Genomic DNA, 25,901 nt, shown 5'->3' with positions numbered 1-25,901 from the left:
GCAGTCATGAAATTTTAAGTTTTCCTTATCAGGCCAAGGTCAAACCTCTTTACTTCTCTTGGAACTGGTCTGCTTCCCTCCCTCCCTTCTTCCCTTCCTTCCTTCTGTGCTTCCTTCCTCCCCACAAAAGCAGGAAAATAAAAAATGTCTAAGTAACACTATGGGGCTCTAAGGGGTGAAGACCTTGTGTCTGCTTTTCTTCTAACTATAATGAAATGTTTCTTCTGACACTGGAAAGAGGAGTGAAACTGCCCCTCCCTTTTCGTCCTCTGCTGTGGGTTATTTTTTATGCAATCGATTGTTCACTCATTAAACTCTTCACACCCGGGTCTCCTTAGCTGGCCCCCTGCACACACTTTAAAGGAAGCGTTAGATAATAGCTACTATTAAAACTGCTTCTATCATACTTTTCTTAAAGGACTATTATCAATTAAGCAGAACAAACTACTTTGAACAAAAATGTAAATAAAAATATTTTAATAGAGATTTTAACTTTCTTTTTAATGGCTAACAAATATGTGTGCATGTAGGCTGGATGCAGTGGCTCATGCCTGTAATCCCAGCACTTTGGGAGGCCAAGGCAGGAGGAACCCTTGAGCCCAGGAGTTTGAGACCAGCTGGGTAATGTAGCAAGATTTTGTCTCTAAAAAAAATTTAAAAATTAGCCAGGCGTGGTGGTGTGTGCTTGTAGTCCCAGCTGCTCAGGAGGCTTAGGTGGGAGGATTGCTTGAGCCCAGGATTGCGGGGCTGCAGTGAGCTATGATCATGCCACTGCACTCTAGCCTGAGACCGGGTCTCCTAAAACAAACAAATAAACAAACAAACATAAAACCCCAAAAGTATGAATTTAGATACCCAAGTACCTGAGGAATTACTGCAAGACATTCTGATGATGGGACAGTTCTAAAGAAACAGCTCTTCAAACAAGAGTGACTTTAAGTGACATGTACAGGAGCTGCTCTGCCCATCAGTCAATCTCTAGACAACAGTACCAGGGACACAAAAATCATCCATCTTTTTCCTCCTGTCCCTGCTAATTTCATATTTCTTTCAACACCTTTTACTATTCTTTAATTATCTGAATCCCACTCTAAAAATAAGGACATTCAAGGTTGCCATCTACTTCTCACCTGAGATCTTCTGTACCTGCTTTCAGCCTTTGTTTATAAGTTCGATAAAGGCTGAAATGATTTTCTCCATTACATTTTCTGTCAGCAGGAATACTTTCTGAGGCCCTGCATATTAATTGAATCCATGGTAGCAATTTTGTCATTCTGAAGACTTAATCGTCCAGCTTGCTCAACACAATACCCAAACTTTTTTATAGTTTCTTTTATTCCTCTCAAGAATGGGTATATAATATCTCCCAATACTACCAATGTCTTCTCTTATTGGCCTTTTGCAAGAAATTATATCCAATGTTATGAGTGTTTTATTCTTATGTATTTGGAAAAGTAAAAGATAGCTCCACATTGAACTTTGGAGGGAAATGGTTTGGTACTAATGGGCCACAGAAGATTCAGTTTATTTTTCTTATATATTTCTTATGTATTTTCTTATGTATTTAACTTTGGCTTAATTTGTTTAGGCTTTTCCAAAACTGAATGGCACAAGGCACTTAGTAGTTCATAATTCTAACCTGCCCAAGTTGTTAGTTTTATTGTTTTCCTACTGTGTATCTACTGAATTTCTCAGCTTTGTATCATCAGCACATTTCATCACCTTACTGTATTTTCCTTCTTTGAGGTCAGCAAAGTAACCAAAATCAATACTAATGCTGATCCTTATGACATGCCACCAGTCACTTTCCTCAATTTGGTGCTGCTGCCACTCAACAAATAGATACCTTTGGCTTCAATATCCTATCCAGGCTATTATCCACTTCAGCACCTTGTTTCTTATGGTTCACAATGTATCTTCCCACAGTGTATTGCTCTCAAAGGAGAGCAGGCTTCCTATTAAAAACACCCGTGTCTAGAATCAGAGATCCTTTTGAAACCAGGTACAAGTACTTACCTTTGAGAAAGCAGTAGCCATAGAATAGCCCATTACTTCTCAAGGAAAAAAAAAAAACCCTCAATTGTGCTTTAATGGGAGGGTGTATAACCATTGGACAAAATTCAGGAATGTGAGACAGATTACTTAAGATACTAGACAACTCTCTGATTTATCTTTGCCACTGGGTGATCCCAGGGAAGACACTTAAATGTTTGTCTTTAAACATTTTGATGATGTTTGTGATTTTGTCTTTATACTGGAATTCCCATTGCTACTAGTGAATGCATTAGATTGCTATGCAGTATCAATGTAATAATAACGCACTGAGGACATTATCTGTAAAGAGACAGGTTTAATGCCTATCATCAAAAAGTGAGAAAGAAGAGCTGTGTTTCTCCTTTAGAAAAGGGATTTCACAGATGTTTATCATAAAATATTACCAGATCTAAGCTCCCAGAAAAGTCTGACCATCTAATTTAGACACGGAAGTATTATAATCCCAATTCTGAAGCTGAATCAATAGCTCAATCAATTCTCTTGTAGATCATAATCAATGAACAGAAACTTTAAAGAAGTTGCTTATATTGTTTTTTCCTACCTTCTATAAATGTTTCTAAAGAGTTAAAAAGATCCAAGAGTTTCCTAGGACCACATGCATCACTGATAATATTGTAGATTTTCAACATTAGGTATATACTCTGTGCTCTAGATCTCATGATTTTTAAATTCAATTTTAGTTTGTTGTGTTTTTTTTTTTTTTTGAGTGTAGCTTACAATATATACAATCTGACATACTTGATTAGCCGTAAAAAACAGTGTCCACTGTGCTGAGTTATATCATATCTATAAACTGCCACTTTGCTCTGTTTTCATCAAAACCAAATGGTTGGATGACTAATTACTTCTGTATTTAGGAAAATCACAGCGGCTGCTGCAATCTCAGGCTGAAATAATTTAGCTGGTAGATAATTTTGCAGCATGTGTACACTGTTGGCTAAGTCAAATTCTTAGGTAAATTCTGATGAAAAAAAGGACCTCACATGAATCCTGAAGGCAATGAATTAGAAACGCAAAAGTGAAACAAGTTACTGAAGGATCAGAGGAGAGCAAGGAAAAAAGAGAGGTAATATTTATGCAACTTATAGAAACATCACGCCGCATTTCCTCCCTTTGGTTAAACACAGGCCAGGTTAGGGTCTCTCTCTCTCTCTAATCATTTTAGCTGTTGTTTTAATGAATGTCAAATTACCAAAATCTCCCAAGATTTCAGTTAGGAAGACCTGATGAGTCTTTTACCTTGTTTTCTTTCAATGCAGCAGGAATTATAATGAAGAAATTAAATCATTCTTCATAAACAATAGGAATCAAGTCTCAAAAGCTTTTATGACTCGATGTCCTCTTGGCAACCACACTGAATTTCAGATTTGTATTTAATCTTTTGGGAGATTGCTTTTTCAGGATAAAAATAAGTTTCTGAAATAACAATGTCTTTCAGTGAATATAAATTCCCATATCTTTGTATTATTCAATAATTTAAGACATAATCCTCTAGAAATACCCAAGTGCAATGATACTTTTGTTTATAATTAAGAAAAAGCTGAGAGATACTTCATTTTTATATACAAATATTAATTGAGTATCTACTATGTGCAAGGAGTTGTGGTCAGGGCCAAGTATATAATTGAATAGAACAGATATATTGGCTTTTATAAAGCCTGTGTTATACTGGGGATACAGAAATACCAGTAGACAATTGTATAACAGTGTGACAAAAGCTGTGATAGGGGAGTTAGGTATAAAGGTCCCTGGGAACACCAAGGAAGGGCACCACTCAGCCTTGATTTGGGATTCACAGAAAGCTTCCTGCAGAAGGTAAGGGATAAGCTGAAACTTGAAGGATATCAGAAGCATACTCTAGCAAAGAACATGTAACAAGGTTCAAGAAAGTGCATGGAGCAGAAATACCGAATGCAACTCGGCAGGACTGAATGGTGGTAATGGTAGGGGTGTTGATGACTAGGGAGGTGGACAGGATCTATACATCTAAACACATTATAAGACAGATTAAGGGGACTGGATTTTATTCTTATGCAAGGGGCTGATATTGAAAGGGTTAAAATAACATCATTAAATTTATTCTAGAAAGATTACTCCACTGATTAAGGAACATATAGCAAGAAGCTGCGTTTCCAGTATCTCAAGTCACAGGGAACATAGCACATGTATAGATTTATATTTAGATTCAATATAAATGGACTTCTGTTTTTAACAGCAAGGCAATCCATATTCTTTGACAGACCTCTGGCTAAAAACAACTGAAAATCTCCTACATTATTATATCACTGATGTTCTGGCACAGAATTAAGAACTTCTCATAGGGTAAAAGCTATGTGAAAGGTAGAATTCAGTCAGATAAGTGGAGTGATGGGGCCAGCTTTCACTTTGAGAGTATTTGCCACATCCGGGTGGACTAATACATAGTTTTTGTGTGCTCACAGGGCATAGAAAGTATGAGAAAAAGCCTAAGGCCTGTTAAATATGGGGTTCTAAAAAGAGACTCCACGTAAAAGTGGGACTCCAAAGCCATGTACCTTCAGGCTAAATATAAAATAAAAACTAGAAATAATACTCCTTGCCTTTCTACCTCATCACAGCAAGGGAAATCACTTATCTCAAAGTTTGATATCAGCTTGAAGGAGAAAAGATCTCTTTTTAGAATTTGTAGCCACAGGACAGTCTTCAGGTGGGTTTGCAGTGGTGTGGGATTGGTATGTTTTCGGAAGGTGGAAGAAGCAAATGCAAATCCCTGTCTGCAGGAATCTATCTTCAACCCAGTTCCCAAACAATTCCTATGAATATCCTAAGAAATATGAGCTTGCAGCTCAAATCCCCAAACAGACAAAAAAAAACCAAGAGCAATCACAAACAGCAGATGGTAGTGTTAGGTACAAAAAGCCCTCAGATACTGATAGTATTAGAGAACAGAAAATAAGTATATTTAGTGTTTATAGAAATAAATATCATATTTTAAAATAAGTGAGGAGAAAGGTAGTAAAAATGACCAAGCACATATGGAAAAAAATTAGAATTTCTAGAAATAGAGAATATATTTTTTTCAAATTAAAAACTCAACAAACAGTTTTAACAGAAGATTGGAAACAACGTAAGAGAAAATTAGTGAATTGGAAGAAAGCCAAAGAAACTGTTCATAATGAAGTACCAAGAGATAGAGATGAGAAATATAAAAGAGGAAGTAAAATCATAGGATACAAAGTAAGAAGGTGTAGCATATGTCAAGTCAGAGTTCTGGAAGGAGAGATGACAGAGAATAGGGAAGTTAAGATATTTCAAGGAATAATGGCTATAAATTTCCCAGAATTGAAAAAAGATATCAAATTCTCAAATCACAAAAGCCTAATGATCCATCTAAGAAGGGTAAATAAAAGAACATGTAGATTTGGACTAATCATAAAACTACGGAATCAAAAATAAAAAAAATATTTTATATTCAGAATAAAAAGTTTGTTATGGTAAGTTTTATTCATATCAACATCATAAATTTTTATTTATAGAAATTTCCCAATATTACTAAGGTAATTAATTATAATTAATTTTTAAATCCAAAGATTATCTTGAGTTAAACTTTGGATCTACTTCATTCATTTGTTTATTAACCTATATTAATTTATCATTATATTTTATCTTGTACCTAATTTTTAATTATATGGCCCTATATTAATTTAAATAGGACCTTGGACTCTTGGAATGAAAAGCAATCACAAAGATCATTTAGTTCAGTTCTGACTTTTTTGGTTAAATGAGGAAATAGGGACCTATAGAAATGAAGTATTACTTTCTGGTATTAAAGAGCCAGTTAATAGCTGCAGACTTCTTGTCTTCTGAATCTTAAATAAGCCATCACTCCAGATAACTAATTACTATTTGGTACTATTTCCCTTCTTTAGTCAGATGAAGGGGTAGATCATAGTTTATAATACTGATAAGACTCACGTGATGGGTACAATGTTCTTTTTTGAAATAGTGTTGGTAGAACTTAAGTAAAATTGGAGTCTTTTAAAATAGGAATTTCAAGGGCACAGTGAGAAAAAATGTTGGGTTTTTTTTGGCTCAAAGTCACAAATTGCGTTTTGATTAACCACTAAATAATAATATTAAGTTTAGTGATTGCTATTACAATTCACAGAAACTCCTTTCCTCAAGACTGCTCAGAATAGAATGAAAATACTTTCTCTTCTAAGGGGGAAAATGCTTTTAAGACATACAGCTTTTTTTCATGTGGACTACATTCAATTTCCAAATTACATCTATATTCTAAATTAAACAATTGTGTATTCAATGAAATTAATAATGTAGCATAATAATTTCTGTCTTCTTGCAATACCTGTCCTGAATGCAATGGAAAATCAACACCCTTGTTTTTAGCCCTCAACCCCATGTAAGCAGTATAAGCCTAATAATGCCTCCTAATTTGTTGTTTTATTTTTTTTAAGTAGCTGTGGTTCTTGTTTTCAGAAATTTCTAAACTGTTTTAATGTAATGTATGTAAAACATCTTCACAATTCTTCTTACATGCATGGCAAACATTTTTAAAAAATAAAATGTTTTTGACACTGTAAGACAAATTATCCTATAAAGGGAGCAATGCCATAAAGATCCAGAAGTACATACTTACAGTGGTCCTGGGTCCAGATGTCTAAGGAAAACTCACATGTGATTCTGTAAGTGTCAAAGCAAAGTCATTTTATGCAATTGTGCAGGTACTCACACCATCTCTTTTGTATCTGTCAGTAATTCAGGGAAGCATTTTGCTAGGAGAGAACTAATTTTCATGAACTTCAAAACACATTTGCCCCACAAAATCCATGCTTTTGTTAGAACAAAGAATGAGTAAAGATGACCTCTGCACAGCAAAGGAATAAGAAAATTACTGGCAAAGAAGGATGATAAAATCATTTCCCTGCTTTTTGAGTCAAGTTGATACCTGGCTACTATCACATCTGCCACTAGATGGCAGCAGCGCACTTTCAGTCTAATGCTGTCTTTTTTAATTTTATTTATTTTTATTTATTTATTTTTTTTAAATCTCTCACTCTCCTGGATGGTTGTTCTCATCTCTGCTGTGTGATGATTTAAACAACGCTTTGATGCTGTAGGATGTTGGTGTTCACAAATCAGGTCTATCCTTTTTTTTCTGAAAAGATAATATACTCCTTTTTCAAAGTCAATTAACACTTAGGGCAAATGAAATGGGGAAAGCAAAAGGTCACTTTCTAAAGGGTTGCCTTGAAACCTTTTGGTAATATTCAGATGTCATCCAGGAATTGCAAATCACTGGGAAAAGAAAGGAAATAATAATTAGTTCATTTTGTTTCTTGATAACTCCAAATAAGATAGCTTAATATGACTTCTGCTTTATTTCCTGGTGATGCCCATGGTGTGTTCCAAGTACTGGCTGGTATTATAATTCCTATGTCTTGCAGTCAGGATAGCAGTTGGAGTGCTTTTGGGAGAATTCAGGCATTAGGAGAGGGCTGATGGAGAGAATCACTAAGACTTCTGGCTTGCAATGTGGTTGAATATGCTTTATAAAAGAGAATTGTCCAGAGAGTGGCATGAAATAGGGAGGAGTAACTTACTTTGAAAGGTGATAGACAGAATGACAAACATTATAGAACTCTCATTTACAATATAATCAGCCTCACTTCCAACCTCTAAACAACACTAAGTGAACCTAAGCTCAAGAGTTAGTAAAATAAGGATGCACAAATGTAGAGCTACTCCATGTTTTGACCTCAGATGCACTTTGAAATTATTGCATGAATATTTAGATAGCTCACTAGATGAACATCTCAGAATATAACAGCTCGAGGTTTTAATAACTTACTTGAATTCTATTTGCAAAACAAGCCTGGACACCAAAAAACAATGAGCAGATATTAAAAAAATAACCAAACACATAGCAAATGATATTATTAACAAATTGACTTTTAAATTTCCTGCTGGTGAGGTGCCCGCTTGGGCAGGCCGGATCAGAGCTGCACATCGCTCACACCTCTTGCCTCCTGCCTCACAGTTGAGATTGCAGGCACAGTTCTTTTCTATCTTTTTATATCTGTTTTAATATAGAAAGACCTTCACTTGGTTTAATAACCTTTTCCTTCTTGAATAAGGAGTTTCTGTTTGCAATCGCATGATTAGAAAAAGGCCTGCTCCAGAAACGCCAGGAGATTATTGCATGCCTAGCTACAAAAATCAGGTTTTGAAAAAGCAGAGGGATGGCATAACTACATAATGAGCAAATTCTTGTGAGGTAAATTATTATTCGGGATTTTTGAACTGGTCTTTTAAAAAAGGAAATAATAATAATTACAATCCTGCAAATACTTGTGCCTACTGGGGGACAATGGTAGCTTTGCTGGAAATACCACTGGGCGCTTGCACTTTGTTCTCCTCCCACGTCGCAGCCTGAAACATTACAAACTCAGGAAGAGACCTGCATTCGCCCAGTGAGCAATGTCTCCCTGCTTTGACTCTGTGCACATTTCAAACCATAAAGGGAGGGACACGGCAAGGTGTTCCTTTCACCTATGTGGGTCAGAGTCAAGTTTGAGGCTTCGGTTACATGATGAGCTAGCAGAAGGGTTGATTCAAACTGTGATGTTTCATCATTAGAAATGTTTCTGCATGGGTGTCATCCAAATGCCCACAGGTCAAAATCAGCAACTGAATAATGGAAATTAATGAAAAAGCAAACGAGAGGATGAATCCAAGCCTGTGTGCACAGGTCAGAGTCTGGCTCTCTAGTTCTAATAACTCCACTAGAATCTTTTGCTTCACTAAACCTTGGCCTTTCACCTTCTCCACCACTTCTTTTCATATCTAGTTAGACCAAATAAATTTATTCTCGGCTCTCTAACCCTGCGGTCCCCAACCCCTGGGTTGACAACTGGTACTGGACTGTGGCCTGTTAGGAGGCGGGCTATACCGTAGGAGGTGAGCGGTAGTGAGCGAGCAAAGCTTCCTCTGTATTTACAGCCGCTCCCCGTGGCTTGCAATGCTGCCTGAGCTCCACCTCTCCCCCATCCTCCATCCGTGGGAAACTTGTCTTCCATGAGACTGGTCTCTGGTGTCAAAAAGGTTGGGGACCATTGCTCTCAACTATTAACAATGGTAAACATCTCCCTCTGTAGTCAGTTGAAGATTTTAGCTGCATTTTGGGAGAGAAGTTTAAAAGTCAGAGCTGGTAAGGTTGTTAGGAAGTTCTGGTCGAGGAGGATGAGTGGGAGGAAGTAATTTTTCTACCATCATCAGAAACTCCACCAGGAGAGCGGTGGCTGATCTGAGGCCAGTACTCACTGTGCTCTTGACCTGTTCCTGGTCTGACCGTTCTCCTTCTCTCTCTTTGCTGTTGTGAGAATTTCTTCTGTGTCTGTCCTCCCCTTCCCCTGAGCTCCCACATCAGCGCATTCACTACATGTGACACAAGATTGTCACCAGAATCAGCCTGGGCCTCCCCTTGTCAAGGACCGTCAGCACCTGGCCCCCCTCTTCCCAAGCGACTCACTCTCTGGCAGGTGTTACAAGCTAAAATTGAGTTTTGTGGCAGCTGCTCCTGGAATTTTGGAGACAGCGCTGCAAGGCTGGGACGAGGGGGCAAGGAGGAGTCTGCCCCTCCTGGTCACGTGCCCATGCCCTCTCCTTGCCCTGGAGAATGTGGGTGCTTGCAAAGAAAAGTTGTTTCCTCTTATGTGAGAAAATGTTTTTTTCTTTGCTTGTTTACCCAGTGTTCACCATTTAAAAATAATGCTGCATCTTCATTAAGGGGTAAACTTACAAAACATTACTCCTACTTGCATTTTTCTTTAGGTGCCAACACACTTCAGCAAGCTTTCAGACAACAGTCACCTAGCAACAGCTTTTTCATACATTAAGTGATTTTAAACTCTCACATTTCCCTCCATGAGAGCTGTATATTTCACTTTTTCTCTCCCTCTTACAGCTCAAGGAAAGAGCAACCAAGAAAGAGAAAGTATATTCAGTTTCAACATAAAATATCAGTTTTAAACTATTGCTTTGAAATGTATAAATGTTTTCTGTAATAGTGTTCTAATCCATTTGTGACTTTTACTTAAGAGACCAGGTGTTAGTTGGGATTAGGTTCCATTGCAAGTGTCCAAAACACCAGAATATAGTGGGTTTAACCAGAAAGAAATGGAAATGCAGGCGGTCCTGGACTGGTACCGAGGTGCTGGTGTCACTGGGGAGCCAGGTTCATCCTGATTCTTTTGCCATCTTCCACGTGCGTGTGTCTGTTTCTTTGAGATGGCAGCTGGGGTTCCAGACTTGGTATCCTCATTGCCGGCATCAGTGAGAAGAAAATAGATGTAACAAGACATGTTCCCTCACTTTAAGGGGACTCCCCCAATATTTCAACAATCGTTTCTGCACATCTTCCAGTGGCCGGAACTTAGTCACATGGTGCCACACTTGGCTTCAATGCATTCTTCATTTTGTGTCATCATGTGACCAACTAATGTGCAGGGTTTCCATCACTGAGGAGGAAGAGGATGGATATTGGAGAACATTTAATAGTCTCTGCTACAGGTCAGATCTTAAAATTCAGATAAATTGCAGAATTTATATTTCATCATGGGCTATTTTTTCTTTCAGAAGAAGAAATGCTTTTTTCTCTTCTTTTGAGGGCACCAGATTACTTAACAGAGACGAAAATGTGAACACGATCTGAGTTGTAATTGTCAGGAGGTTTTGTAAACCTCCTAGGGGATTACACAGAGTCTTAGAGCACATAAGCAATATTGGAACATGATTGTGCTGTTTGTCACCCTGAGGAATTTGGAGTAAGGCCCATCTTGGTGCCCATCCAAGCCATTTTTATTAAATGGTGTGAAAAGAATTTCCTGTGAGCTGTGTGTCCCAGCATTGGAGGCAAGGCTGCAGCGTGCCAATCATTGAAAGAAAATGATCTGAACTGAGGAACATGTGCCGAAAAGCATCTGTGGTTTAGGTGAATGTTGGTGACTTTTTAATAATGCACTTGGATTTAAAGATAATGAGCATTTAGCGTTTACTCACAGAATGTGCCTTCGCGGCCTTTCTTCACTAGCTGCCAGTTTCCTGGGTTGGCGTGCTCACCCCTTCGTTGCCTGAATACTTTCCGTTTGAGCATCATCAAACTAAGTATTAATGCCGTGAATGACTTTCTAATACTTGAAAGGTGGCTCAGTCTGTACATTAAATAATTGATTAGTAAATGGTACAAAAGCAATTTATGGAACCAAAAAGTTTGTACCCCTATAATATTCTGAAATAAAATTAAAAAAAAAGAAAATAAAATTGATTATTTCATGTATCTATTTTTGAAGTTTCAGTAGTAGTGAAAAGCAAAGACTTGGAGTCACATTGTGTGTGCCCAAAACTCAATTCTACCAATTAAGGACTCTGTGATTAGGACCAGTTGCTTAATCTATTTATATAATAGTTTTCTTTCCTTACCTGAAAAATGGAGATAAAATAAATATATCCTTAGAGTCTGAGTGATGATTAAATGAATAATTTACATAAAATGCTTAGTGAACTGACTGTCATAATCCAAGAGCTCATAAAATTAATTTTTTTATTATTCCATAATTGTATTTTATATAGCATGTCTTTAAGATTGATGAGACAGATCTCATTAGTATACTTTTGTAAATTAAATAATTATAGGTAAGTTAAGGACATTACATTGGGTAATTTGATTAATCATATTTGTTGAGCCCCTCCTGTGTGAAAAGCTCAACTGCCCTAGACCCAGCAAGAGCATGTGACATAAAATGGATAAGTAGTGTCCCACGCAGTCAGGATGCAGACCATGTGTAGAGAAGGGACAAAGTAGAAATATAAGGTGGTATATTTGTAGCAGGGATTGCACATTGACTGCCAAATTTATTTTCTCCATGTTTCATTTTAAAGTATAATGGAGTATTTATAAATTTCTCCTGCAGTTATGTGGTCAGATGGCTTAGTTCTTGAAATTGGAAAGTGAATAGAAATGACACATGCCATTTCTGGGTTTGGACCTTAATTTATTGGTTATACCTTCCCAGTCCTACTGGGTGGAACCTGCATGTGACAGAGTTCCAACTTTGACCATGCAGAAAATAACATTGGGAGAATTCATTATTCTGAATGAGAGTCCTGGTGTGAGCTGTCCTAGGTAGCTGTGCAAGAAATAAGTGAACATTGTTCTTTAAGTTGCCAAATTATTGGGTTTCTTTGATAGGAATGCATAGGCTTTACCCTAATGGATACTATTTCCCAAGCCCCAAATTAGTAGCGTATTCTTCAGACAGTGATTCTGCAGAACAGTGGTTGTCAAAGTGAGGTTCCCAGGTCAGTAGCAGCATCACTTGTGAGTTTGTTAGAAATGCACAATCTCAGGCCTCATCCAGGGTCTTCTGAATCAGAAACGTGGAAGTGGGACTCAGTAAGTCAATGTTTTAAGAAACTCTTTAAGTAACAGGTTATTCTGAAGCAGACTTAGGTTTCAAAACCGCTGTTAGGAGGGGCGGGAGGTTCAGAAGGGGCAAGAGAGTTGGAGGAAGAGGTGAGTAGGGCTTTAAGGAAACAGGCGTTGGAAATAGAATGCCTGGGTTTGAATCCTGGCTCTGCCATTTGCTCACTGTGTAACCTCGGGCAAGTCAGCCTCTCTATTCCCCAGTTTTTTATCTGTAGAATAGGGATAATAATTATACAATAGTCATAGCACTGTTGTGAGGATTAAATGAGTCAATATGCTAATGCATTTAGAACAGTGCTTGGCATGTAATGTGTTAGCCATAATTACTATTTTTAAGCAATAAAGTTGTGTTAAAGAGTGGGAAATTAATCTTTATAAACAAAGGTGCAGAGGTGGATCATATAACTTGTCTGTAGTTATATGTCTAATATTTATTAAATAATTAACGTATATTTATTAAGCATTAGCAAGACACTATGTTAGGTGCTGGGTTTAGTGCAAAGGAAGACAACATAGATCAGCTACTAAGGGATTTAAAAGCAGGTTTTTGGGCCCCTAACACCAGCCTAGATCCCACTGTTATAAAATGATCTAATATCCATAATTCTAGGCAATTTCTAGTCAATTTCAAAATGTGGTTCTCAATTATTCCCAGGGGCCAGAGTTATAAAGCACAAAGGCATTTAACTGCTTGTCTATCTGATTTTAATGTTCTATAAAAGCTATTTTTTATCAAAAATTCTGGGCTTTTACTTCAAGTGATGATTTGACGTTAATGCGTATACCTTTCCAGAAGTAATCAAAGAACTGAGGTTTTCTATCAAAGCCCCTGATTGCACTTTAAACTTTATTTTTCTATGGTATGGCATGAACTGAGAATGCTTCCTATGATTTAGGAACGATTATGCACTTCTATATTCCACCCGACTCTATATATAGTAAGTAGTAAGCTGAGGCTTACGGGCATGGTAAACTAATCACAGAAGAGAAACTCCAAGGACTGATACGAATCACAGTTCATCAGTGCAGCTGGGAGGACATATATTTCAACAGTGAGAAGGTCTTCCTGGTTTATTTTATACTAAAACATTAGGAAACGTACACAGAAGATAGGATTTCATTTCCTAAGCAAAATTTAGTCAAATATTAGAAACTTTGCTCTCTTCTGATATTGCTTTTAGAACAGAAATACTGTTTTCCTATGGGATTCATGCTTTTTTTTTTTATTAGAAGCTCAACATCTGTTCCTCAGCGGCTGAAAGAGAATGTGGCTAATGGATTTAGAAAAAAAAAGAAAGAAAGAAAGAGAAAAATCAACAACAACTTCAAATCTCAGCAGTTAGAATGTAGGTCTCTGTGACTTGGCATCCATAGAGTATATATTCGGAAATAGAGTAAGAGAAAAGAAAGGTTTAGGTTGAATATTTTTTAAAAATTCAGAAGAGCAACAAATATTGGAAGGAACTGAATGTCTCCTGGGTAGTAGAGAACACACTTGGAATCAGACTGAACAAAATATGGAAAAACATGCTGAGAAGAACTACTCTTAACCAGTAGAAAATGCATACTATGACCCAAAAGATGATTTTCCATTTTTAATATGTGAATTTCTAAATGCTTTCTAAAAATATAAATATCTATCTAGTTTGAGATGCACATAACTAGTGTGAGAAAAATTTGGGTACTTACTATTAGCATCTACTATTGCTCTTTTCTTCTTTATGTGGTTAAAAGTTATACACAAAAGATCAGATATATTTAAATCCTTTTCTCTTCCTCCTTCTCTAAGTGTACTTAAACTATGATGAATATAATAATTTGTTATTTGTAAAACAAAATATGAAATGGAGTCTAAATGTTTGTCTTTGTGGAGAAGAATTTTCTTTCAACCTGGTGTGTTAAGACCTCCTTCTAGAAATGAGCCATCATTATAAATGATAAGAAAAATATCAATTATCTAACTACATGCAGGTATACATGAAACCCTGAGCAAATACACAGTTACAAATAATTTGTCCTCTTGGCAAATGTAGGTAACTGAAAGCTTATCCTTTTTTTTTTTTTTTTCTGGAGTGGGAAAAATTCAAGTGAAATTCACTAATGCTTGGTAGGAAGCCCACTCACCTCTGTGCTGATTTGTTCTGATTTATGGTTTTGAGAAATAGCAGTGCAACCTCCTGAATTTAGTTAATGCTGGCTTTGCTTTTCAATTAATTTAGGATTTCAGGCACAGTGTAATTCCAGTGTTAACAACCCAGTGTTACCAATAAAAACAGAAATCTCTTCCTGATCCCTGCTAGTTTGCAAAGTGGAGAACATAGAGGATTATGAGTCACCTCTTTCTACACTCTCAGCAAGGCTTGAAGGTCCTTAAAACATTGCCTATGCTAACCAACCTTAGGTCATCACCTTCTGTTTACTACTGCTCATAGGTCAGGTCCCACCAAAATGGGAGAATTCACCCAGGGATCCTGTGCTTGGTCTGGTCTCTGCTTCTCGAATGGCTTCATTTGTTGCCTGTTGAAATTCCAATCCCCTCTTGAGGTCTGTGCCAAAGCCACCTTTTCCATGAAGCCTCTTTTGGTCCTTAGTGCTGCAAGCTATCTAGTCTCCTGCCCCTCCCATGGTTTATATCCTCCTTACTGTCCTTGTCATAGTCTGCCTTTTGTATTCACTTGCATCTTCCCCTTCTCCCCAGCAGATTACGAGGTCTGTCCAGAAAGTATCCAGCCATGTAATATGTAAGATAGAAACATTTATTGAAGAAGTTATAAGATACAAGAAACATTGTACATAGGACAATGACGCCTTAGTCCCCTTGAAAGTAGGCACCTTGGGACCTCACACATTTCTCTCACCATCTCTTAACCTAACCCATAGACGTTCAGCATTCTCAGGCGTTCTGCTTGTTGCAGGCCTTCCAGAACACTTTAAACAGATGCTTGACCATCTTTGAAGTGTTTGTGTCTTGCTTTTATTTGCATTTCACTCATCACATCATCCCCAAAGCCTTCTGAATCATCCGAATAGTTTCCGTGGAGTAATGTTCAAACTTAACGCAAAATTTGATGCAGATTCGTTGCTCTACTCGCTCAGTCGTTTTGAACGCACTGGCGGCTCAGTGCACATGCTCACTCAAGGACTAGCACAGCGCAGGCGTCCTAGTTCACGCAAGCGCATCCCAGTCTACTCGCCTTGGCTGCCGGGTTAGGCTGATGTCATGCAAACCGCTCTCGTTATATTAACAATGGCTGGATGCTTTCCAGACTGCCCTCCTGTATTTGAGGTCAAGACTGGGTCTTATTCCTCTTTCTTGTGACACCCAGGGCAGTGCTTTGCCTAGAGGGTGTGTATCTTAAACCCAGCTTCAGATAACGGTAAGTACAAGCTTTATTTCAAGTACGGGGTTGGCACAATGAAAGACTAAAAATTACTGCCCTCAGAAAAATCCTCAAACTGGGTAGTTAGGACTTGTGTAGAGGTAACTATTCTATGAGGAAGAATTTAAGAGAATTCAAATGAGAGATAATAAACACCATAAGTATTCACAGAATGGAAAAATTATTGTATATGGGGTTAAGTAAGGTGTCGGGTAAGCAAGGAGTGTCAAAGAAAACGTCAAGGAGAAGGTGCGAACTGGACCAGGAAGGACGCTAGGGACAAAGATGGCAATTGACAGGGATGCCAACATTCCATGCAGAAAAGATCTAAGGAGAAAAGATCAAGCTGACTGACCAAGTGTATTCAAAACTCTTACAGACTTGGGGGTGAGCTTGTAAAAGGCCCTCAATGCTGACCAGAAATCATTGTAAAATAATGTGTCAGGAAGATTCTTCTGGGGTTTGTGTGTAGAATGGGAGGTGGGACGTGAGGAGGTGAGGGGGCTGGTGAGGTGAGGGAGACGAGGCTGGTGATGTTAATGCGCTACCCATATGGTGCAGTCCTCTGACACACACAGGGCAGGTCTCGGTGCAAAGAATAACAATTATTTACATTTATACGATAGAGGTGTTCACAAAGGATTCATTGCTTTATGAAAGGCTTAAACACAAAATTCCTTTAAGAGCAGTGAGCATTTCTGGTGAGTACAAAATGATTTTTCTTCAACTTTTATAAAATTCTTTCAGAAACATAACTAGAGAGCAATGCAAGGCACATCTGTATCCAATTGTGTTAGGGCACCAGCACATTTCTGGTTTATAGGGAAGAGTATCCTGAACAGAAGCTCTTGCACTATTTCATTTAGATTTTAAGTCTTCCTTGGGGTTCTAGCCTTTAATAATCTCAAAAGTGCATATTCTAAGCTGCATAGCAGTAGACAGGACAAAGTGAAAGTGTATAAACTCTTAAAAAAAAAAACTTACACATTTTCTTCTTTTAAAATGCTGCAATGGATTCTTAACTTCCTTGAGATATAGGCAATTCACAAGGCCCACTCAGCCATCTGTTTTGCTTGATTTCAGACCATTTCTATCTTTTTACAGAGACATGGAGGCAAAAAAATGTATGTGTATATCTGTGCATGTGCATGTTTGAGTGAGGATGTACATGTGTGTGTGTGTATACGCACACAGAGTTTAGGTTGTGTTCTCCGTATCAAGTGTTTGAACGTGTTCTTTTCTTGAGGCAGTATATAACCAGTTATTTACCAATAATTTTTTCTTAAAGTTATTATTTTTGAAACACAAAAACTTTTTCAAACCCCTTTTCTCTTTTAACAGCCAAAAGCAGCTTGGGGGGTTATAATAAACTTTCCAAGTCAATGCCACTAAGTGTCCCTTTCATGGTAACAGAACTATTTGGTTTTTATTTTTATATGGTCTTCAGGGAAGGTTACTGAAAAAAATTTTTGTTAACAGTTATAAGATTTGTGTCCAGATGTGTGTTAGGAGAATGTTATGGTTTGAGCTTTGTCCCCACAAAAGATATGTTGAAGTCCTAACCCTCCCTCAGTACTCAAAATGTGATTTCTTTTGGAAATAGGGTCTTTGTAGATGGAATAAAGTGAGGATGTGGTCATTAAGGGGGGCTTTAATTCATACGACTGGTGGTGGTGTAAGAACAGGAGAGGAGACACTGGCAGCGACACACAGGGAGAAGATAGTGGTGTGAATTTGCAGGCAGAATGCCATGTGGAAACAGAGGCAGACACTGGAGTGAGGCTTCTGCAAGCCAAGCCATGCTAAGGATTGCCAGCACTCACTGGAGGACCAGACTCCTCCCTAGATCCTTCAGAGAGATCATGGCCTTGCTGACACCTTGATTTTGGACTTCTCGCCCTCAGAATTGTGAACGAATAAATTTTTGTTGTTTTCAGCCATCTATGTTTGTGGTATTAGTACTTTGTTGATGGCGACCCTAGGAACTTAATACAGAGGGTGATTGCACTTCAGCTGTGAACATAGATGAACCCAAGAATGCCACAGCTGATAATGATTTCACCCACAACAATCGAGAAGAACACAGATAACCTTTCCTCTCTAGAGACCATGCACACCACTGATTCTTTTTGCCATGGTCTAAGGTCTAAAGGAAAATTATCAAATAGCAATACTAGGTAATATTGATTAAGTACTGATTCAATGCTGGGTCCTGTAGGTCCTGTACAAAGCACTTTATGTATACATCATCTGGTTTAATCCTACAACTACCTGCATAAGGTAGATACTGTCGTTATTTCCTTTTACAGATGAGGAAATTGAAGCACGGAGAAATTGTCCAAAGTTACAGAGTTAGGAGAACTGTGGTTTGAACTCAGACAGTTCGACCACAGAGCCTACCCTGGAACCAGTTGTTCCAGGAACCAATTGTTCATTTCCTTTTTGACTTCTTCCAGAATGCCATGGCATTATGCTTTTTTGGAGGGGTAGAAATAGAAAGAAGGAAATGAATGTTGATGGAGTCCCATTGCAAGTGAGTGGCATGCTCATATATACTAATATATTTTGTTACTTAATGCTTACAGCAACTCTTCAAGGTAGTTATTACTTGTGTAGGTTACAGACAAAGAAACTAAAGCCAAACAGACAAAAAAGCTTGCTCTACAGTTTGTGAGTGGTGCTGGAATTTAAACCAAAAACTAATAAATGGCTTTTGTCCAGTGCCTACTATGTGCTAGGTGCTTTACATACATTTTCTCTTTGATCTTTACCATTATTTTGTAAGGTAGGTGTCTTTGGGAGTCATAAGAATGATATAGCAGAAATGAAAAGAAAATCTTTAGTGGGCCTCAGCCTTGGAAGGCAGGCTAGCTCTGAATTGCTGTGCTATTAAGAAAGAGAAGAAGCACCTTCCCATGGTATAAGTAGGATATAGATATACCTATTATACTGAAGTTGCTTTCATTAAAAGGGAGAATGTAAAAAACAGTGAGAAAAAAGAGCATTTGCTTAGAGGTTCACATATGGGTGGGAAGCTGGCTGAAGGCGGAAAAAATACCTCATGGGAAGGAAACACTACAGATAAGGTTGAGATATTTTACTGGCTGCGAGAAGATGGCTCCCATTGACACATACGGAGCCAAATGCTTGATCTTGAGGTACAAACCATTGGTTTTCATGTGAGTCCCTTCATATGTCTAGGTTGGATCGTCCATTGTGTGAGCCAGGTAGGAGCTGCCCATGCACAGCTTCCATGATGTCTAGTCAGCATTTAGGATGATAAAATTGTCTAAGATTCTGAGTCAGATTGCTTCTGCCTATGTTTCCATTATCCTGGGACTCCTCAGAGTATGGGAGCTGAAAAAGAGGTTCCTGTTATCAACAAGAGGTATAACTCTTATTTTCCAGATGAGGATCTAAAACGTAGGTTCAGTATCTTGTCCAAGGTTAAATAGTAAGTAAGTGTCAAAGTTAGGTTTGAAGTCAGATGTATTTACTATTAAAACATATATATCAGAGTATAACAACATGCTCTCTTGCTGGTAGAATTTTTCAGCTCTCTTGCTTGTACAAATTTTATTTTAGCAGTTTCTTTTGTTATTTAGACTTTATGTGAAACTATTCCAGTGAGTTTATGCCATGGAGAATGTCATCAAATGTTGGCCAGTCTGTATTTAGGAATTACTTTTGATAACCTTCGCTTTTCATGTGACATTAAAAATCAGAGATTTCCCCTTTTGCCTTCATGCCATTGCTCCTTAAACTATTACAGACTTTTTTTCTAAACATTTTCCAGCCTTCAGCTTTCTTTTCTTCACAGGAAATTATAAGGAAAAAAATTATTATTATTTTTTATTTCAGCATATTATGGGGGTAACAATGTTTAGGTTACATATATTGCCTTTGCCCCAACCAAGCCAGAGCTTCAAGCATGTTCATCCCCCAGACGGTGCACACAGCACCCATTAGGTGTGAACATACCCATCCTCTCCTCCCCCTCCCAGCTGCCTGACACCCAATGACTGTTACTACTATATGTGCACATAAGTGTTGATCAGTTAATACCAATTTGATGGTGAGTACATGTGGTGCTTGTTTTTCCATTCTTGTGATACTTCACTTAGTAGAACGGGCTCCAGCTCTATCCAGGGTAACACAAGAGGTGCTAGATCACCATTGTTTTTTGTGGCTTAGTAGACTCTATGGTATACATATACCACATTTTATTAATCCACTCATTTATTGATGGGCACCTGGGTTGTTTCCCCATCTTTGCAATTGTGATTTGTGATGTTATAAACATTCTAGTGCAGATGTCTTTTTCATAGAATGTCTTTTTTTTCTTTGGGTAGATGCCCAATAATGGGATTGCTGGATCAAATGGTAGTTCTACTTGTAGCTCTTTGAGGTACCTCCATATTACTTTCCACAGAGGTTGTCCTAGTTTGCAGTCCCACCAGCAGTGTATGAGTGTTCCTGTCTCTCTACATCTATGCCACATTTATTGTTTTGGGACTTTTTGATAAAAGCCATTCTCACTGGAGTTAAGTGATATCTCCTTGTGGTTTTGATTTGCATTTCCCTGATGATTAGAGATGTTGAGCATTTTTTCATATGTTTGTTGGTCATTGGTCTGCCTTCTTTTGAAAAGTTTCAGTTTATGTCCTTTGCCCACTTTTGAATGAGGTTGTTTGACTTTTTCTTGCTGATTTTCCTGAGTTCTATATAGATTCTAGTTGTCAGCCCTTTATTGGATGTGTAGTATGCAAATATTTTCTCCCATTCTGTAGGTTGTCTGTTTGCTCTCATGATAGTTTCCTTGGCTATGCAGAGCTTTTTAATTTGATCAGGTACCATTTATTTATTTTTGTTGTTGCTATGATTGCCTTTGGGGTCTTCTTCATAAATTCTTTCCCTAGGCCAATATCTATAAGAGTTTTTCCAATATATTCTCACCCTGATACCAAAACCAGGAAAGGACACAACAAAAAAAGAAAACTACAGACCAATATCCCTTATGAATATAGATGCAAAAATTCTAAACAAAATCCTAGCAAACCAAATTCAAGTGCTTATCAAAAAAGTAATCCATCAGAAGCAAGTGGGCTTTATCTCAGAGATGCAGGGATGGTTCAACATATGCAAATCTATAAATGTAATTCAACACATAAATAGAAGTTAAAATAAAGACCATATGATCTTCTCAATAGATGCATAAAAAGCATTCAAGAAAATTCAGAACTCTTTTATGATAAGAAAGCTTAACAAAATAGGCATAGATAGGACTTATCTGAAAATGACAAAAACTATGTATGACAAACTCACAGCCACTATCATACTGAACAGGGAAAAACCGAAAGCATTCCTGCTTAGAACTGGAACCAGACAAGGTTGCCCTCTATCACCAGTTCTATTCAACACAGTGCTGGAAGTCCTAGCCATAGTAATCAGACAAGAGAAGGAAATCACGGGCATCCAAATGGGGGCAGAAGAGGTCAAACTATTGCTCTTTGCTGAGGATATGATCTTGTATCTAGAAAACCCCAAATATTCTGCTGTAAGAGTACTGGAATTGATAAACATATTCAGCAAAGTCTCAGGTTACAAAATCAATGTACAGAAATTAGTTGCATTCCTATATACCAACAACAGTCAAACTGATAACCAAATCAAAGACTCAATACCCTTCACAATAGCAACAAAGAAAATAAAATACCTAGGAATATATTTAACTAAGGAGGTAAAAGACCTCTACAAGAGAACTATGAAACACTGAGGAAGGAAATAGCAGAGGACATAAACAGGTGGAAAACCATACCATGCTCAGGGGTCCACAGAATCAACATTGTTAAAATGTCTATACTACCCAAAGTGATCTACAGATTCAATGCAATCCCTATTAAAATACCAACATCATTTTTCACGGATGTAGAAAAAAATAATTCTATGCTTCGTATGGAACTAGAGAGGACCCCATATAGCAAAAGCAACCTTAAGCAAAAAGAACTAATTGAGAGGCATCAATTTACCAGACTTCAAGCTATACTACAAGGGTATAGTAACTAAACCAGCATGTTACCGGCACAAGAACAGAGACAGAGACCAATGGAACAGAATTGAGAACCTAGATATAAAACCATCCTCATATTGCCATCTAATCTTTGAGAAAGCAGACAAAAACATACACTGGGGAAAAGAATACTTATTCAATAAATGATGCTGGGAAAATTGGTTAGCCACATGTAGAAGACTGAAACAGGATCTGTACTGCTCACCTTTCACAAAATCAACTCACGGTAGATAAGAAACTTAAACCTAAGGCATGAAACTAAAAGAATTCTAGGAAAAAATTATTAAAATACAAAAATATGGAGTAGCTCATCCTTGCTGATAGCAATTGTTCCTGGCTTCTGTGCCCATGACTCGGGTTTGGAGCATTTTAAACATCCAGGTGCTCAGGTTTCACCTTAGATAGCTACTCTTAAGCTGGGTACTGAGTGGATAGATTATGTTTATAATCTTTTAAGTATATACACATAATTTTTTAATTTTAAAGGATAACATGCACATGATATTCTCCTCATCCCCTACAAAATCAATCCCAGCAGCAAAGGGCATATATAAAAATCAAAAGTCCACATCCCAACATCAAATCTGTTCCCAGGCTTCAGGAACAACTTTTAACTGCTGCAGCTTTTGTTCCTTTTATGACTGGCTGCATAATGCTGGATAATTGCCTTCACCAGAAAAATCTCCTGAGTGAATCTGATTCACACCAAAGGTTGCCAAATACTGATCAGAGAATGAGGACCAGACTCATTAAGCTGACCTTCAAGGTTCTTCATGATCTTATTCTTTATCTACATTCTGTGGATCTAATGTTCCAGGCATAGGCAGTTTCAAGAGTCTGGTGTCTTTTCTCACATTGTTATCTCAGACTGGTTTGCCCTAACTCCCATTCTCTGCCTATTATTATTATTTTATCCTTCTTGTACTCACTTTAAATGCAATTCCTCTATGTGTCTTCTAATCTATTTTCCTATTGGTCTTTCTTTGTCATTTTTCCTTGATCCTTCCAGAGCACCAATTTTATTCTACTTGGAACCAAGTGATGACATTGCATGCTGTGCTCATTTAAACTCACCATAATCCAACTGCATATCTTCAGAAGAGAGAGAGAAAGTAAGAGCAAGAGATGGTAAGTAGAAATCTGTTGTTTCCACAGTTGGAATTAGTTCTCCTGGTGTTTCTTATGGTGTTGGTCCTTATGAGGCTTTTAAAGTACAGTTTGACTGTGCTCAATTTTCACGTTACTTGCTGATTTTAGAACCCCACTGTCTCAGCAAGATACTAGTCCCAGTTAATTAGTTGTTTGCATGTGTCAGGGCAGCCTTCTTCTTTGATCTGTATTTGACTACTTGCACACAGTACAACACAGTGCTTTTTAAGCACCGTTTTCCCTTTTGTTGTTGTTGTTACTTGAGAAAGGAAGTAACTGCTAAGTAAGTATAGCTTAGTGTTTAAGGTTCCAGGCTCCAGAGCCAATCTGCTGAGGTTTGAATCTTAGCTGAACCACATTTTTGGGTGGGATGACATATATTCTCATTTTCCCTTTTTATACTTACTGTCCTAGCACCCTATCCAGTTAGTGTCTCCTTTCACTCTCAAAAGTGTCCTAATTTAGATGATAGATTGTATAATCACTCTCCATTGAGTTGACGGACTTGGTTTCTTTAAGCCTCAGCTTTTTACCTGTAAAATGTGGAAAATAGTACTTCCTTAAAAGCTGTTTCTAAAGTATGAAGAGCAGAATTTTGTTTACTGGTAAGTAAGCAAAAGTAAACTTTCAGTAAGCATCAGCTATATTTCATTCTTCCTTTGTTTTCATGTGGTGGAGTGCGTGTCTAAGTTGTACAGTCCAGAACTCATTCACCAATATTCAGGACTGTGGCTTACTCATACAATACTTCTTCCTTGCAGTTTTACTTTCAACCCTTGGAAAATTGTTATATACTCATTTTGTGAGAATAAAACATTTTATTGCCATGTATGAAAAATTATCATTATATTAATGTATACATGCATACATATACATGTTTCTCTCTTTATGTATAGAAAATATAGACATACTTGCAAACGTAAGTTTATAAGATCTTAATCTGAATGCCTCCTGTAGTCATGCACTACAAAACATGAGCAATGTTCAAATAATCTGAAGAATAGAGATGGCAAAATGAATCAATCTTTTATGCCATTATGAGCTCAACGTTTGAAGGTTTTCAAGAGTTAAAAGAATTTAAAAAACAAATTCAAATTACATATACCTAACGAAATACTAACTAGTTCTTGGGGTTAATAGGATTGGGGGTCAAAAAGCACATTTTAGGAATAGCCGGTAAATAATACAAGGCAGAGAAAAAGGCAGTGATTAATTAGGCAGCAAGTACATTAACATAGAACTTCCTATGAAATTTATAGATTCATAAGCTTATTCGACCTTAATAAGTAGTTGAGAATCTGAGCTGTTAGAAATGAAACTCACTTAAATTAATAACTACCAAGGTCAGAATGAATGGTCTTTTCTTTATGAACCTCGCTCTGCATGTCTTCAGAGTTGAGGTAGAAGCCATCTAGAATGCAGTCTCATTCCTAAGCCTCTGAGAAGCATGTCATTACTCTTTCCACTTTGAAAGAGGAGTCTGTCAATCAAGCAAGCTTATTTTGCAGGTCCTGGAGGGGAGGAATAACACATTAAGTTTTACTCTCTCTTATTCTTGGTAACACTTTATCTCAAGTGCCCATTAACCAGCACACTCAATAACTCGGGCTGAATTATGATGAAAGCACTCTCATGGGAGTCCAGGGCATCTGCATCAGCCAGCCGCTGCCGTTAGTTTATGAGGATGAGTCTGTGATCATAGACCAGTATAAGTAAAATACCACCAAGCCCCTTGTCTGGGAATCAGGAAAAGCCTGCCCCAATGAAGGATCAGAGGAAAGTCCTTTGTTCTCTGGTTCTCTTGCATCACGTCACCTGCACTACCTTAAGAAGTCAGTGGGCTATACCTCATTTCTTCTTTTTATAATGACATATGTTACACTTCATCCTGGGATTCAGATCTTAATTTTTCAGTTCCTTTTTTCATGTCATGATAAAAAATTCTGGGGAATATAGAGTGTCAGCTTCCTTTCAGATTCATCATTTCAATATTTTCATCTGCTACAGCTGTTTAATTAGGAGAGGCTCCTTTTGGTAGGCTCCTTTTGTATAACTTTAATGAAACTGAAGAGCATGAAATGTGGTTTCCCTGCTTTTAAATGAAGCTACTTTTATAGAAATAAGATGAGAAATGGAGAAATTGTTGAAGCCACAGTGCATGAAATTAAGGGAGCCCAAACTGTATTGGCAATAGTGCTTTTTTTCTTCTTCTTAAGTTGATGTTTTTGAGGACCAAGGTTGTAGTTGCTAACAACAGGGCTGGTACTGTTTTTTCTTTTTCTTCTTCTTTTTTTTTTTTTTTTTAAGTTCATAGACTTCTCACAGACATGCCCTTAAGGAATCAATTTGTTGTTGTTTAGGAAAATTGTATGAAGCAAACTATGTATGATAGAGGGTTATTTTCAAACAACACAAAAACAAATTAATGATGGCATCTACTTATGAGAAAAAACCTGAAACTGTGCTGAATCTTATATAAAGTAGGATTCAATGTGTAGAATTGAAACAGAATAATTACAAGAAGATTTCAAGCAACTTATGCTATAATCATAAGCCATGTATTTGGAGGCTCCACCAAACCAATACGGTGTTAGTTATGTGATCATCATCAAAATTTCTATCATACTATTCTGAATCTATAAATATAAAGAAAGAGATGAAGTGGCAATTTTCTCTTACATTTAATCAATGAGACAACCACTTTGGAGATTCAAGTATCAAATTCTGGAGGCCTGTGGTTGCTATACAACGTAGACTAACTTGA

At 37.5% G+C, this 25,901-nt stretch overlaps 1 protein-coding gene across 1 annotated transcript in view; it reads left to right on the top strand.

The window, feature by feature from the left end:
• C5H4orf33 (chromosome 5 C4orf33 homolog) overlaps positions 1-23,106 on the top strand; it is a 219,044-nt gene extending 195,938 nt beyond the window's left edge. The window contains exon 7 of the mRNA XM_045552284.1: positions 22,998-23,106. The gene's annotated coding sequence lies outside the window, so the exon portion shown is untranslated. The remainder of the gene's footprint in view (positions 1-22,997) is intronic.
• The last annotated feature ends 2,795 nt before the right edge of the window (positions 23,107-25,901 follow it).

Source organism: Lemur catta, chromosome 5 (assembly GCF_020740605.2).
Source record: "Lemur catta isolate mLemCat1 chromosome 5, mLemCat1.pri, whole genome shotgun sequence".
Lineage (NCBI taxonomy): Eukaryota > Metazoa > Chordata > Mammalia > Primates > Lemuridae > Lemur > Lemur catta.
The sequence above is the reverse complement of the archived record's forward strand: the minus strand, read 5'-3'. Positions and strand labels throughout refer to the sequence as shown.